The sequence below is a fragment of the Gasterosteus aculeatus genome, chromosome 11, assembly GCF_964276395.1.
Source record: "Gasterosteus aculeatus chromosome 11, fGasAcu3.hap1.1, whole genome shotgun sequence".
Taxonomy (NCBI): Eukaryota; Metazoa; Chordata; class Actinopteri; order Perciformes; family Gasterosteidae; genus Gasterosteus; species Gasterosteus aculeatus.
In genome coordinates this window covers 1,715,566-1,729,109 of record NC_135699.1, presented here as the reverse complement: position 1 = coordinate 1,729,109, position 13,544 = coordinate 1,715,566, and the positions used below count along the sequence as shown (strand labels likewise).

Below are 13,544 nucleotides of genomic sequence, written 5' to 3'. Positions count from 1 at the left end.
CCACGCGCTCATTTTAATTCATGCATCGCCACTGTTGCTTTTCATTGCGGACACATTTGTCCCGTATTTTCCTCCACAACTTTGTGGACCCCGCGACCGGAAAACCGACGTTTGCGGAGATCTCCCTCCATGAATGACAGGCCATCCGCGCGTCCTTATAGTCCGCCAACGACGGTTTGTAGAAGTGGTCATATTTACACATTTCTTCCGACAAAAGCTCTTCATTCTGATCACGAATCCCATTCTCGTCGCGTTGTAACTGACTTTGGCTTGCTACCTTTGCATTTTACCACCAGGAGATTTCAATTTGTCGTAGGAGTTCCAATATAGTTGGAGAAAACGGCTCTGACGGTCTAGACCTCGTCCAGAGCCAACCACGTTATACCTCAACGCGAGTATTCTTTAGGTGATTTTGAATCCATTTTTGCCTGTGGTTGATGGAAGAAACAATGGCTGGCCATTTGAATCCGCAGAATCGGTTGTTGCATTAAAGGTATAACGTGGTTGGCTCTGGACGAGGTCTAGACCGTCAGAGCCGTTTCCTCCAACTATATTGGAACTCCTACGACAAATTGAAATCTCCTGGTGGTAAAATGCAAAGGTAGCAGGTCAAAGTCAGTTACAACGCGACGAGAATGGGATTCGAACTTTGTGGACCCCGCGACCGGAAAACCGACGTTTGCGGAGATCTCCCTCCATGAATGACAGGCCATCCGCGCGTCCTTATAGTCCGCCAACGACGGTTTGTAGAAGTGGTCATATTTACACATTTCTTCCGACAAAAGCTCTTCAATCTGATCACGAATCCCATTCTCGTCGCGTTGTAACTGACTTTGGCTTGCTACCTTTGCATTTTACCACCAGGAGATTTCAATTTGTCGTAGGAGTTCCAATATAGTTGGAGGAAACGGCTCTGACGGCCTAGACTTCGTCCAAAGCCAACCACGTTATACCTCAACGCGAGTATTCTTTAGGTGATTTTGAATCCATTTTTGCCTGTGGTTGATGGAAGAAACAATGGCTGGCCATTTGAATCCGCAGAATCGGTTGTTGCATTAAAGGTATAACGTGGTTGGCTTTGGACGAGGTCTAGACCGTCAGAGCCGTTTCCTCCAACTATATTGGAACTCCTACGACAAATTGAAATCTCCTGGTGGTAAAATGCAAAGGTAGCAAGCAAAAGTGAGTTACTACGCGCCGAGAATGGGATTCGAACCCATGCGTGCAGAGCACAATGGATTAGCAGTCCATCGCCTTAACCACTCGGCCACCTCGTCGTGTGGCTTCTAGCTTTGCAGGATAGTTAGATAATTGGCAACATTGTAGCATGTTTTCATGGTCCTGGGAGGTTCTATAAAGCGTTTATATGCAGGGGCCGGCTTATCCCAATTGGACCCAATTGGAGCGGGATCGATGCCTGCATCCTCCATTGTTCTTCATTTTCAGGTGAGGACATAACGACGCATGAACTTAAGGCTGCTGCATGCTTCTGCGTCTTAACGCACCGTCGCGTCCACGCGCTCATTTTAATTCATGCATCGCCACTGTTGCTTTTCATTGCGGACACATTTGTCCCGTATTTTCCTCCACAACTTTGTGGACCCCGCGACCGGAAAACCGACGTTTGCGGAGATCTCCCTCCATGAATGACAGGCCATCCGCGCGTCCTTATAGTCCGCCAACGACGGTTTGTAGAAGTGGTCATATTTACACATTTCTTCCGACAAAAGCTCTTCATTCTGATCACGAATCCCATTCTCGTCGCGTTGTAACTGACTTTGGCTTGCTACCTTTGCATTTTACCACCAGGAGATTTCAATTTGTCGTAGGAGTTCCAATATAGTTGGAGAAAACGGCTCTGACGGTCTAGACCTCGTCCAGAGCCAACCACGTTATACCTCAACGCGAGTATTCTTTAGGTGATTTTGAATCCATTTTTGCCTGTGGTTGATGGAAGAAACAATGGCTGGCCATTTGAATCCGCAGAATCGGTTGTTGCATTAAAGGTATAACGTGGTTGGCTCTGGACGAGGTCTAGACCGTCAGAGCCGTTTCCTCCAACTATATTGGAACTCCTACGACAAATTGAAATCTCCTGGTGGTAAAATGCAAAGGTAGCAGGTCAAAGTCAGTTACAACGCGACGAGAATGGGATTCGAACTTTGTGGACCCCGCGACCGGAAAACCGACGTTTGCGGAGATCTCCCTCCATGAATGACAGGCCATCCGCGCGTCCTTATAGTCCGCCAACGACGGTTTGTAGAAGTGGTCATATTTACACATTTCTTCCGACAAAAGTTCTTCAATCTGATCACGAATCCCATTCTCGTCGCGTTGTAACTGACTTTGGCTTGCTACCTTTGCATTTTACCACCAGGAGATTTCAATTTGTCAAAGGAGTTCCAATATAGTTGGAGGAAACGGCTCTGACGGTCTAGACCTCGTCCAAAGCCAACCACGTTATACCTCAACGCGAGTATTCTTTAGGTGATTTTGAATCCATTTTTGCCTGTGGTTGATGGAAGAAACAATGGCTGGCCATTTGAATCCGCAGAATCGGTTGTTGCATTAAAGGTATAACGTGGTTGGCTCTGGACGAGGTCTAGACCGTCAGAGCCGTTTCCTCCAACTATATTGGAACTCCTACGACAAATTGAAATCTCCTGGTGGTAAAATGCAAAGGTAGCAAGCAAAAGTGAGTTACTACGCGCCGAGAACGGGATTCGAACCCATGCGTGCAGAGCACAATGGATTAGCAGTCCATCGCCTTAACCACTCGGCCACCTCGTCGTGTGGCTTCTAGCTTTGCAGGATAGTTAGATAATTGGCAACATTGTAGCATGTTTTCATGGTCCTGGGAGGTTCTATAAAGCGTTTATATGCAGGGGCCGGCTTATCCCAATTGGACCCAATTGGAGCGGGATCGATGCCTGCATCCTCCATTGTTCTTCATTTTCAGGTGAGGACATAACGACGCATGAACTTAAGGCTGCTGCATGCTTCTGCGTCTTAACGCACCGTCGCGTCCACGCGCTCATTTTAATTCATGCATCGCCACTGTTGCTTTTCATTGCGGACACATTTGTCCCGTATTTTCCTCCACAACTTTGTGGACCCCGCGACCGGAAAACCGACGTTTGCGGAGATCTCCCTCCATGAATGACAGGCCATCCGCGCGTCCTTATAGTCCGCCAACGACGGTTTGTAGAAGTGGTCATATTTACACATTTCTTCCGACAAAAGCTCTTCATTCTGATCACGAATCCCATTCTCGTCGCGTTGTAACTGACTTTGGCTTGCTACCTTTGCATTTTACCACCAGGAGATTTCAATTTGTCGTAGGAGTTCCAATATAGTTGGAGAAAACGGCTCTGACGGTCTAGACCTCGTCCAGAGCCAACCACGTTATACCTCAACGCGAGTATTCTTTAGGTGATTTTGAATCCATTTTTGCCTGTGGTTGATGGAAGAAACAATGGCTGGCCATTTGAATCCGCAGAATCGGTTGTTGCATTAAAGGTATAACGTGGTTGGCTCTGGACGAGGTCTAGACCGTCAGAGCCGTTTCCTCCAACTATATTGGAACTCCTACGACAAATTGAAATCTCCTGGTGGTAAAATGCAAAGGTAGCAGGTCAAAGTCAGTTACAACGCGACGAGAATGGGATTCGAACTTTGTGGACCCCGCGACCGGAAAACCGACGTTTGCGGAGATCTCCCTCCATGAATGACAGGCCATCCGCGCGTCCTTATAGTCCGCCAACGACGGTTTGTAGAAGTGGTCATATTTACACATTTCTTCCGACAAAAGTTCTTCAATCTGATCACGAATCCCATTCTCGTCGCGTTGTAACTGACTTTGGCTTGCTACCTTTGCATTTTACCACCAGGAGATTTCAATTTGTCAAAGGAGTTCCAATATAGTTGGAGGAAACGGCTCTGACGGTCTAGACCTCGTCCAAAGCCAACCACGTTATACCTCAACGCGAGTATTCTTTAGGTGATTTTGAATCCATTTTTGCCTGTGGTTGATGGAAGAAACAATGGCTGGCCATTTGAATCCGCAGAATCGGTTGTTGCATTAAAGGTATAACGTGGTTGGCTCTGGACGAGGTCTAGACCGTCAGAGCCGTTTCCTCCAACTATATTGGAACTCCTACGACAAATTGAAATCTCCTGGTGGTAAAATGCAAAGGTAGCAAGCAAAAGTGAGTTACTACGCGCCGAGAACGGGATTCGAACCCATGCGTGCAGAGCACAATGGATTAGCAGTCCATCGCCTTAACCACTCGGCCACCTCGTCGTGTGGCTTCTAGCTTTGCAGGATAGTTAGATAATTGGCAACATTGTAGCATGTTTTCATGGTCCTGGGAGGTTCTATAAAGCGTTTATATGCAGGGGCCGGCTTATCCCAATTGGACCCAAGCATCTATATAGTGGGGGATTAGCTCAAATGGTAGAGCGCTCGCTTAGCATGCGAGAAGTAGCGGGATCGATGCCTGCATCCTCCATTGTTCTTCATTTTCAGGTGAGGACATAACGACGCATTAACTTAAGGCTGCTGCATGCTTCTGCGTCTTAACGCACCGTCGCGTCAACGCGCTCATTTAAATTCATGCATCGCCACTGTTGCTTTTCATTGCGGACACATTTGTCCCGTATTTTCCTCCACAACTTTGTGGACCCCGCGACCGGAAAACCGACGTTTGCGGAGATCTCCCTCCATGAATGACAGGCCATCCGCGCGTCCTTATAGTCCGCCAACGACGGTTTGTAGAAGTGGTCATATTTACACATTTCTTCCGACAAAAGCTCTTCAATCTGATCACGAATCCCATTCTCGTCGCGTTGTAACTGACTTTGGCTTGCTACCTTTGCATTTTACCACCAGGAGATTTCAATTTGTCGTAGGAGTTCCAATATAGTTGGAGGAAACGGCTCTGACGGCCTAGACTTCGTCCAAAGCCAACCACGTTATACCTCAACGCGAGTATTCTTTAGGTGATTTTGAATCCATTTTTGCCTGTGGTTGATGGAAGAAACAATGGCTGGCCATTTGAATCCGCAGAATCGGTTGTTGCATTAAAGGTATAACGTGGTTGGCTTTGGACGAGGTCTAGACCGTCAGAGCCGTTTCCTCCAACTATATTGGAACTCCTACGACAAATTGAAATCTCCTGGTGGTAAAATGCAAAGGTAGCAGGTCAAAGTCAGTTACAACGCGACGAGAATGGGATTCGAACTTTGTGGACCCCGCGACCGGAAAACCGACGTTTGCGGAGATCTCCCTCCATGAATGACAGGCCATCCGCGCGTCCTTATAGTCCGCCAACGACGGTTTGTAGAAGTGGTCATATTTACACATTTCTTCCGACAAAAGCTCTTCAATCTGATCACGAATCCCATTCTCGTCGCGTTGTAACTGACTTTGGCTTGCTACCTTTGCATTTTACCACCAGGAGATTTCAATTTGTCGAAGGAGTTCCAATATAGTTGGAGGAAACGGCTCTGACGGTCTAGACCTCGTCCAAAGCCAACCACGTTATACCTCAACGCGAGTATTCTTTAGGTGATTTTGAATCCATTTTTGCCTGTGGTTGATGGAAGAAACAATGGCTGGCCATTTGAATCCGCAGAATCGGTTGTTGCATTAAGGGTATAACGTGGTTGGCTCTGGACGAGGTCTAGACCGTCAGAGCCGTTTCCTCCAACTATATTGGAACTCCTACGACAAATTGAAATCTCCTGGTGGTAAAATGCAAAGGTAGCAAGCAAAAGTGAGTTACTACGCGCCGAGAGTGGGATTCGAACCCATGCGTGCAGAGCACAATGGATTAGCAGTCCATCGCCTTAACCACTCGGCCACCTCGTCGTGTGGCTTCCAGCTTTGCAGGATAGTTAGATAATTGGCAACATTGTAGCATGTTTTTATGGTCCTGGGATGTTCTAAAAAGCGTTTATATGCAGGGGCCGGCTTATCCCAATTGGACCCAATTGGAGCGGGATCGATGCCTGCATCCTCCATTGTTCTTCATTTTCAGGTGAGGACATAACGACGCATGAACTTAAGGCTGCTGCATGCTTCTGCGTCTTAACGCACCGTCGCGTCCACGCGCTCATTTTAATTCATGCATCGCCACTGTTGCTTTTCATTGCGGACACATTTGTCCCGTATTTTCCTCCACAACTTTGTGGACCCCGCGACCGGAAAACCGACGTTTGCGGAGATCTCCCTCCATGAATGACAGGCCATCCGCGCGTCCTTATAGTCCGCCAACGACGGTTTGTAGAAGTGGTCATATTTACACATTTCTTCCGACAAAAGCTCTTCAATCTGATCACGAATCCCATTCTCGTCGCGTTGTAACTGACTTTGGCTTGCTACCTTTGCATTTTACCACCAGGAGATTTCAATTTGTCGTAGGAGTTCCAATATAGTTGGAGAAAACGGCTCTGACGGTCTAGACCTCGTCCAGAGCCAACCACGTTATACCTCAACGCGAGTATTCTTTAGGTGATTTTGAATCCATTTTTGCCTGTGGTTGATGGAAGAAACAATGGCTGGCCATTTGAATCCGCAGAATCGGTTGTTGCATTAAAGGTATAACGTGGTTGGCTCTGGACGAGGTCTAGACCGTCAGAGCCGTTTCCTCCAACTATATTGGAACTCCTACGACAAATTGAAATCTCCTGGTGGTAAAATGCAAAGGTAGCAGGTCAAAGTCAGTTACAACGCGACGAGAATGGGATTCGAACTTTGTGGACCCCGCGACCGGAAAACCGACGTTTGCGGAGATCTCCCTCCATGAATGACAGGCCATCCGCGCGTCCTTATAGTCCGCCAACGACGGTTTGTAGAAGTGGTCATATTTACACATTTCTTCCGACAAAAGCTCTTCAATCTGATCACGAATCCCATTCTCGTCGCGTTGTAACTGACTTTGGCTTGCTACCTTTGCATTTTACCACCAGGAGATTTCAATTTGTCGAAGGAGTTCCAATATAGTTGGAGGAAACGGCTCTGACGGTCTAGACCTCGTCCAAAGCCAACCACGTTATACCTCAACGCGAGTATTCTTTAGGTGATTTTGAATCCATTTTTGCCTGTGGTTGATGGAAGAAACAATGGCTGGCCATTTGAATCCGCAGAATCGGTTGTTGCATTAAGGGTATAACGTGGTTGGCTCTGGACGAGGTCTAGACCGTCAGAGCCGTTTCCTCCAACTATATTGGAACTCCTACGACAAATTGAAATCTCCTGGTGGTAAAATGCAAAGGTAGCAAGCAAAAGTGAGTTACTACGCGCCGAGAATGGGATTCGAACCCATGCGTGCAGAGCACAATGGATTAGCAGTCCATCGCCTTAACCACTCGGCCACCTCGTCGTGTGGCTTCTAGCTTTGCAGGATAGTTAGATAATTGGCAACATTGTAGCATGTTTTCATGGTCCTGGGAGGTTCTATAAAGCGTTTATATGCAGGGGCCGGCTTATCCCAATTGGACCCAAGCATCTATATAGTGGGGGATTAGCTCAAATGGTAGAGCGCTCGCTTAGCATGCGAGAAGTAGCGGGATCGATGCCTGCATCCTCCATTCTTCTTCATTTTCAGGTGCGGACATAACGACGCATTAACTTAATGCTGCTGCATGCTTCTGCGTCTTAACGCACCGTCGCGTCAACGCGCTCATTTAAATTCATGCATTGCCACTGTTGCTTTTCATTGCGGACACATTTGTCCCGTATTTTCCTCCACAACTTTGTGGACCCCGCGACCGGAAAACCGACGTTTGCGGAGATCTCCCTCCATGAATGACAGGCCATCCGCGCGTCCTTATAGTCCGCCAACGACGGTTTGTAGAAGTGGTCATATTTACACATTTCTTCCGACAAAAGTTCTTCAATCTGATCACGAATCCCATTCTCGTCGCGTTGTAACTGACTTTGGCTTGCTACCTTTGCATTTTACCACCAGGAGATTTCAATTTGTCGAAGGAGTTCCAATATAGTTGGAGGAAACGGCTCTGACGGTCTAGACCTCGTCCAAAGCCAACCACGTTATACCTCAACGCGAGTATTCTTTAGGTGATTTTGAATCCATTTTTGCCTGTGGTTGATGGAAGAAACAATGGCTGGCCATTTGAATCCGCAGAATCGGTTGTTGCATTAAAGGTATAACGTGGTTGGCTCTGGACGAGGTCTAGACCGTCAGAGCCGTTTCCTCCAACTATATTGGAACTCCTACGACAAATTGAAATCTCCTGGTGGTAAAATGCAAAGGTAGCAAGCCAAAGTGAGTTACAACGCGACGAGAATGGGATTCGAACCCATGCGTGCAGAGCACAATGGATTAGCAGTCCATCGCCTTAACCACTCGGCCACCTCGTCGTGTGGCTTCCAGCTTTGCAGGATAGTTAGATAATTGGCAACATTGTAGCATGTTTTCATGGTCCTGGGAGGTTCTAAAAAGCGTTTATATGCAGGGGCCGGCTTATCCCAATTGGACCCAATTGGAGCGGGATCGATGCCTGCATCCTCCATTGTTCTTCATTTTCAGGTGAGGACATAACGACGCATGAACTTAAGGCTGCTGCATGCTTCTGCGTCTTAACGCACCGTCGCGTCCACGCGCTCATTTTAATTCATGCATCGCCACTGTTGCTTTTCATTGCGGACACATTTGTCCCGTATTTTCCTCCACAACTTTGTGGACCCCGCGACCGGAAAACCGACGTTTGCGGAGATCTCCCTCCATGAATGACAGGCCATCCGCGCGTCCTTATAGTCCGCCAACGACGGTTTGTAGAAGTGGTCATATTTACACATTTCTTCCGACAAAAGCTCTTCAATCTGATCACGAATCCCATTCTCGTCGCGTTGTAACTGACTTTGGCTTGCTACCTTTGCATTTTACCACCAGGAGATTTCAATTTGTCGAAGGAGTTCCAATATAGTTGGAGGAAACGGCTCTGACGGTCTAGACCTCGTCCAAAGCCAACCACGTTATACCTCAACGCGAGTATTCTTTAGGTGATTTTGAATCCATTTTTGCCTGTGGTTGATGGAAGAAACAATGGCTGGCCATTTGAATCCGCAGAATCGGTTGTTGCATTAAAGGTATAACGTGGTTGGCTCTGGACGAGGTCTAGACCGTCAGAGCCGTTTCCTCCAACTATATTGGAACTCCTACGACAAATTGAAATCTCCTGGTGGTAAAATGCAAAGGTAGCAGGTCAAAGTCAGTTACAACGCGACGAGAATGGGATTCGAACTTTGTGGACCCCGCGACCGGAAAACCGACGTTTGCGGAGATCTCCCTCCATGAATGACAGGCCATCCGCGCGTCCTTATAGTCCGCCAACGACGGTTTGTAGAAGTGGTCATATTTACACATTTTTCCGACAAAAGCTCTTCAATCTGATCACGAATCCCATTCTCGTCGCGTTGTAACTGACTTTGGCTTGCTACCTTTGCATTTTACCACCAGGAGATTTCAATTTGTCGAAGGAGTTCCAATATAGTTGGAGGAAACGGCTCTGACGGTCTAGACCTCGTCCAAAGCCAACCACGTTATACCTCAACGCGAGTATTCTTTAGGTGATTTTGAATCCATTTTTGCCTGTGGTTGATGGAAGAAACAATGGCTGGCCATTTGAATCCGCAGAATCGGTTGTTGCATTAAGGGTATAACGTGGTTGGCTCTGGACGAGGTCTAGACCGTCAGAGCCGTTTCCTCCAACTATATTGGAACTCCTACGACAAATTGAAATCTCCTGGTGGTAAAATGCAAAGGTAGCAAGCAAAAGTGAGTTACTACGCGCCGAGAATGGGATTCGAACCCATGCGTGCAGAGCACAATGGATTAGCAGTCCATCGCCTTAACCACTCGGCCACCTCGTCGTGTGGCTTCTAGCTTTGCAGGATAGTTAGATAATTGGCAACATTGTAGCATGTTTTCATGGTCCTGGGAGGTTCTATAAAGCGTTTATATGCAGGGGCCGGCTTATCCCAATTGGACCCAAGCATCTATATAGTGGGGGATTAGCTCAAATGGTAGAGCGCTCGCTTAGCATGCGAGAAGTAGCGGGATCGATGCCTGCATCCTCCATTGTTTTTCATTTTCAGGTGAGGACATTACGACGCATTAACTTAAGGCTGCTGCATGCTTCTGCGTCTTAACGCACCGTCGCGTCAACGCGCTCATTTAAATTCATGCATTGCCACTGTTGCTTTTCATTGCGGACACATTTGTCCCGTATTTTCCTCCACAACTTTGTGGACCCCGCGACCGGAAAACCGACGTTTGCGGAGATCTCCCTCCATGAATGACAGGCCATCCGCGCGTCCTTATAGTCCGCCAACGACGGTTTGTAGAAGTGGTCATATTTACACATTTCTTCCGACAAAAGTTCTTCAATCTGATCACGAATCCCATTCTCGTCGCGTTGTAACTGACTTTGGCTTGCTACCTTTGCATTTTACCACCAGGAGATTTCAATTTGTCGAAGGAGTTCCAATATAGTTGGAGGAAACGGCTCTGACGGTCTAGACCTCGTCCAAAGCCAACCACGTTATACCTCAACGCGAGTATTCTTTAGGTGATTTTGAATCCATTTTTGCCTGTGGTTGATGGAAGAAACAATGGCTGGCCATTTGAATCCGCAGAATCGGTTGTTGCATTAAAGGTATAACGTGGTTGGCTCTGGACGAGGTCTAGACCGTCAGAGCCGTTTCCTCCAACTATATTGGAACTCCTACGACAAATTGAAATCTCCTGGTGGTAAAATGCAAAGGTAGCAAGCAAAAGTGAGTTACTACGCGCCGAGAACGGGATTCGAACCCATGCGTGCAGAGCACAATGGATTAGCAGTCCATCGCCTTAACCACTCGGCCACCTCGTCGTGTGGCTTCTAGCTTTGCAGGATAGTTAGATAATTGGCAACATTGTAGCATGTTTTCATGGTCCTGGGAGGTTCTATAAAGCGTTTATATGCAGGGGCCGGCTTATCCCAATTGGACCCAAGCATCTATATAGTGGGGGATTAGCTCAAATGGTAGAGCGCTCGCTTAGCATGCGAGAAGTAGCGGGATCGATGCCTGCATCCTCCATTGTTCTTCATTTTCAGGTGAGGACATAACGACGCATGAACTTAAGGCTGCTGCATGCTTCTGCGTCTTAACGCACCGTCGCGTCGACGCGCTCATTTAAATTCATGCATCGCCACTGTTGCTTTTCATTGCGGACACATTTGTCCCGTATTTTCCTCCACAACTTTGTGGACCCCGCGACCGGAAAACCGACGTTTGCGGAGATCTCCCTCCATGAATGACAGGCCATCCGCGCGTCCTTATAGTCCGCCAACGACGGTTTGTAGAAGTGGTCATATTTACACATTTCTTCCGACAAAAGCTCTTCAATCTGATCACGAATCCCATTCTCGTCGCGTTGTAACTGACTTTGGCTTGCTACCTTTGCATTTTACCACCAGGAGATTTCAATTTGTCGTAGGAGTTCCAATATAGTTGGAGGAAACGGCTCTGACGGCCTAGACTTCGTCCAAAGCCAACCACGTTATACCTCAACGCGAGTATTCTTTAGGTGATTTTGAATCCATTTTTGCCTGTGGTTGATGGAAGAAACAATGGCTGGCCATTTGAATCCGCAGAATCGGTTGTTGCATTAAAGGTATAACGTGGTTGGCTTTGGACGAGGTCTAGACCGTCAGAGCCGTTTCCTCCAACTATATTGGAACTCCTACGACAAATTAAAATCTCCTGGTGGTAAAATGCAAAGGTAGCAGGTCAAAGTCAGTTACAACGCGACGAGAATGGGATTCGAACTTTGTGGACCCCGCGACCGGAAAACCGACGTTTGCGGAGATCTCCCTCCATGAATACAGGCCATCCGCGCGTCCTTATAGTCCGCCAACGACGGTTTGTAGAAGTGGTCATATTTACACATTTCTTCCGACAAAAGCTCTTCAATCTGATCACGAATCCCATTCTCGTCGCGTTGTAACTGACTTTGGCTTGCTACCTTTGCATTTTACCACCAGGAGATTTTAATTTGTCGAAGGAGTTCCAATATAGTTGGAGGAAACGGCTCTGACGGCCTAGACCTCGTCCAAAGCCAACCACGTTATACCTCAACGCGAGTATTCTTTAGGTGATTTTGAATCCATTTTTGCCTGTGGTTGATGGAAGAAACAATGGCTGGCCATTTGAATCCGCAGAATCGGTTGTTGCATTAAAGGTATAACGTGGTTGGCTTTGGACGAGGTCTAGACCGTCAGAGCCGTTTCCTCCAACTATATTGGAACTCCTACGACAAATTGAAATCTCCTGGTGGTAAAATGCAAAGGTAGCAGGTCAAAGTCAGTTACAACGCGACGAGAATGGGATTCGAACTTTGTGGACCCCGCGACCGGAAAACCGACGTTTGCGGAGATCTCCCTCCATGAATGACAGGCCATCCGCGCGTCCTTATAGTCCGCCAACGACGGTTTGTAGAAGTGGTCATATTTACACATTTCTTCCGACAAAAGTTCTTCAATCTGATCACGAATCCCATTCTCGTCGCGTTGTAACTGACTTTGGCTTGCTACCTTTGCATTTTACCACCAGGAGATTTTAATTTGTCGAAGGAGTTCCAATATAGTTGGAGGAAACGGCTCTGACGGCCTAGACCTCGTCCAAAGCCAACCACGTTATACCTCAACGCGAGTATTCTTTAGGTGATTTTGAATCCATTTTTGCCTGTGGTTGATGGAAGAAACAATGGCCTGCCATTTGAATCCGCAGAATCGGTTGTTGCATTAAAGGTATAACGTGGTTGGCTTTGGACGAGGTCTAGACCGTCAGAGCCGTTTCCTCCAACTATATTGGAACTCCTACGACAAATTAAAATCTCCTGGTGGTAAAATGCAAAGGTAGCAGGTCAAAGTCAGTTACAACGCGACGAGAATGGGATTCGAACTTTGTGGACCCCGCGACCGGAAAACCGACGTTTGCGGAGATCTCCCTCCATGAATACAGGCCATCCGCGCGTCCTTATAGTCCGCCAACGACGGTTTGTAGAAGTGGTCATATTTACACATTTCTTCCGACAAAAGCTCTTCAATCTGATCACGAATCCCATTCTCGTCGCGTTGTAACTGACTTTGACCTGCTACCTTTGCATTTTACCACCAGGAGATTTCAATTTGTCGTAGGAGTTCCAATATAGTTGGAGGAAACGGCTCTGACGGTCTAGACCTCGTCCAAAGCCAACCACGTTATACCTCAACGCGAGTATTCTTTAGGTGATTTTGAATCCATTTTTGCCTGTGGTTGATGGAAGAAACAATGGCTGGCCATTTGAATCTGCAGAATCGGTTGTTGCATTAAAGGTATAACGTGGTTGGCTTTGGACGAGGTCTAGACCGTCAGAGCCGTTTCCTCCAACTATATTGGAACTCCTACGACAAATTGAAATCTCCTGGTGGTAAAATGCAAAGGTAGCAGGTCAAAGTCAGTTACAACGCGACGAGAATGGGATTCGAACTTT

The 13,544-nt window shown here is 47.3% G+C and overlaps 8 non-coding genes across 8 annotated transcripts; all 8 read right to left on the bottom strand.

Moving 5' to 3' along the window:
* Nucleotides 1-1,195: 1,195 nt before the first annotated feature.
* Nucleotides 1,196-1,277, bottom strand: trnas-gcu (transfer RNA serine (anticodon GCU)). The gene has a single exon. It is a non-coding gene; the product is annotated as a tRNA-Ser (tRNA).
* Nucleotides 1,278-2,708: 1,431 nt separating this feature from the next.
* On the bottom strand, nt 2,709-2,790 carry trnas-gcu (transfer RNA serine (anticodon GCU)). The gene has a single exon. It is a non-coding gene; the product is annotated as a tRNA-Ser (tRNA).
* Nucleotides 2,791-4,221: 1,431 nt separating this feature from the next.
* Nucleotides 4,222-4,303, bottom strand: trnas-gcu (transfer RNA serine (anticodon GCU)). The gene has a single exon. It is a non-coding gene; the product is annotated as a tRNA-Ser (tRNA).
* A 1,487-nt stretch (nt 4,304-5,790) lies between these two features.
* On the bottom strand, nt 5,791-5,872 carry trnas-gcu (transfer RNA serine (anticodon GCU)). The gene has a single exon. It is a non-coding gene; the product is annotated as a tRNA-Ser (tRNA).
* A 1,431-nt stretch (nt 5,873-7,303) lies between these two features.
* On the bottom strand, nt 7,304-7,385 carry trnas-gcu (transfer RNA serine (anticodon GCU)). Its single transcript has one exon. It is a non-coding gene; the product is annotated as a tRNA-Ser (tRNA).
* A 919-nt stretch (nt 7,386-8,304) lies between these two features.
* Nucleotides 8,305-8,386, bottom strand: trnas-gcu (transfer RNA serine (anticodon GCU)). Its single transcript has one exon. It is a non-coding gene; the product is annotated as a tRNA-Ser (tRNA).
* A 1,430-nt stretch (nt 8,387-9,816) lies between these two features.
* trnas-gcu (transfer RNA serine (anticodon GCU)) lies at nt 9,817-9,898 on the bottom strand. The gene has a single exon. It is a non-coding gene; the product is annotated as a tRNA-Ser (tRNA).
* Nucleotides 9,899-10,817: 919 nt separating this feature from the next.
* Nucleotides 10,818-10,899, bottom strand: trnas-gcu (transfer RNA serine (anticodon GCU)). The gene has a single exon. It is a non-coding gene; the product is annotated as a tRNA-Ser (tRNA).
* Between the last annotated feature and the right edge of the window lie 2,645 nt (nt 10,900-13,544).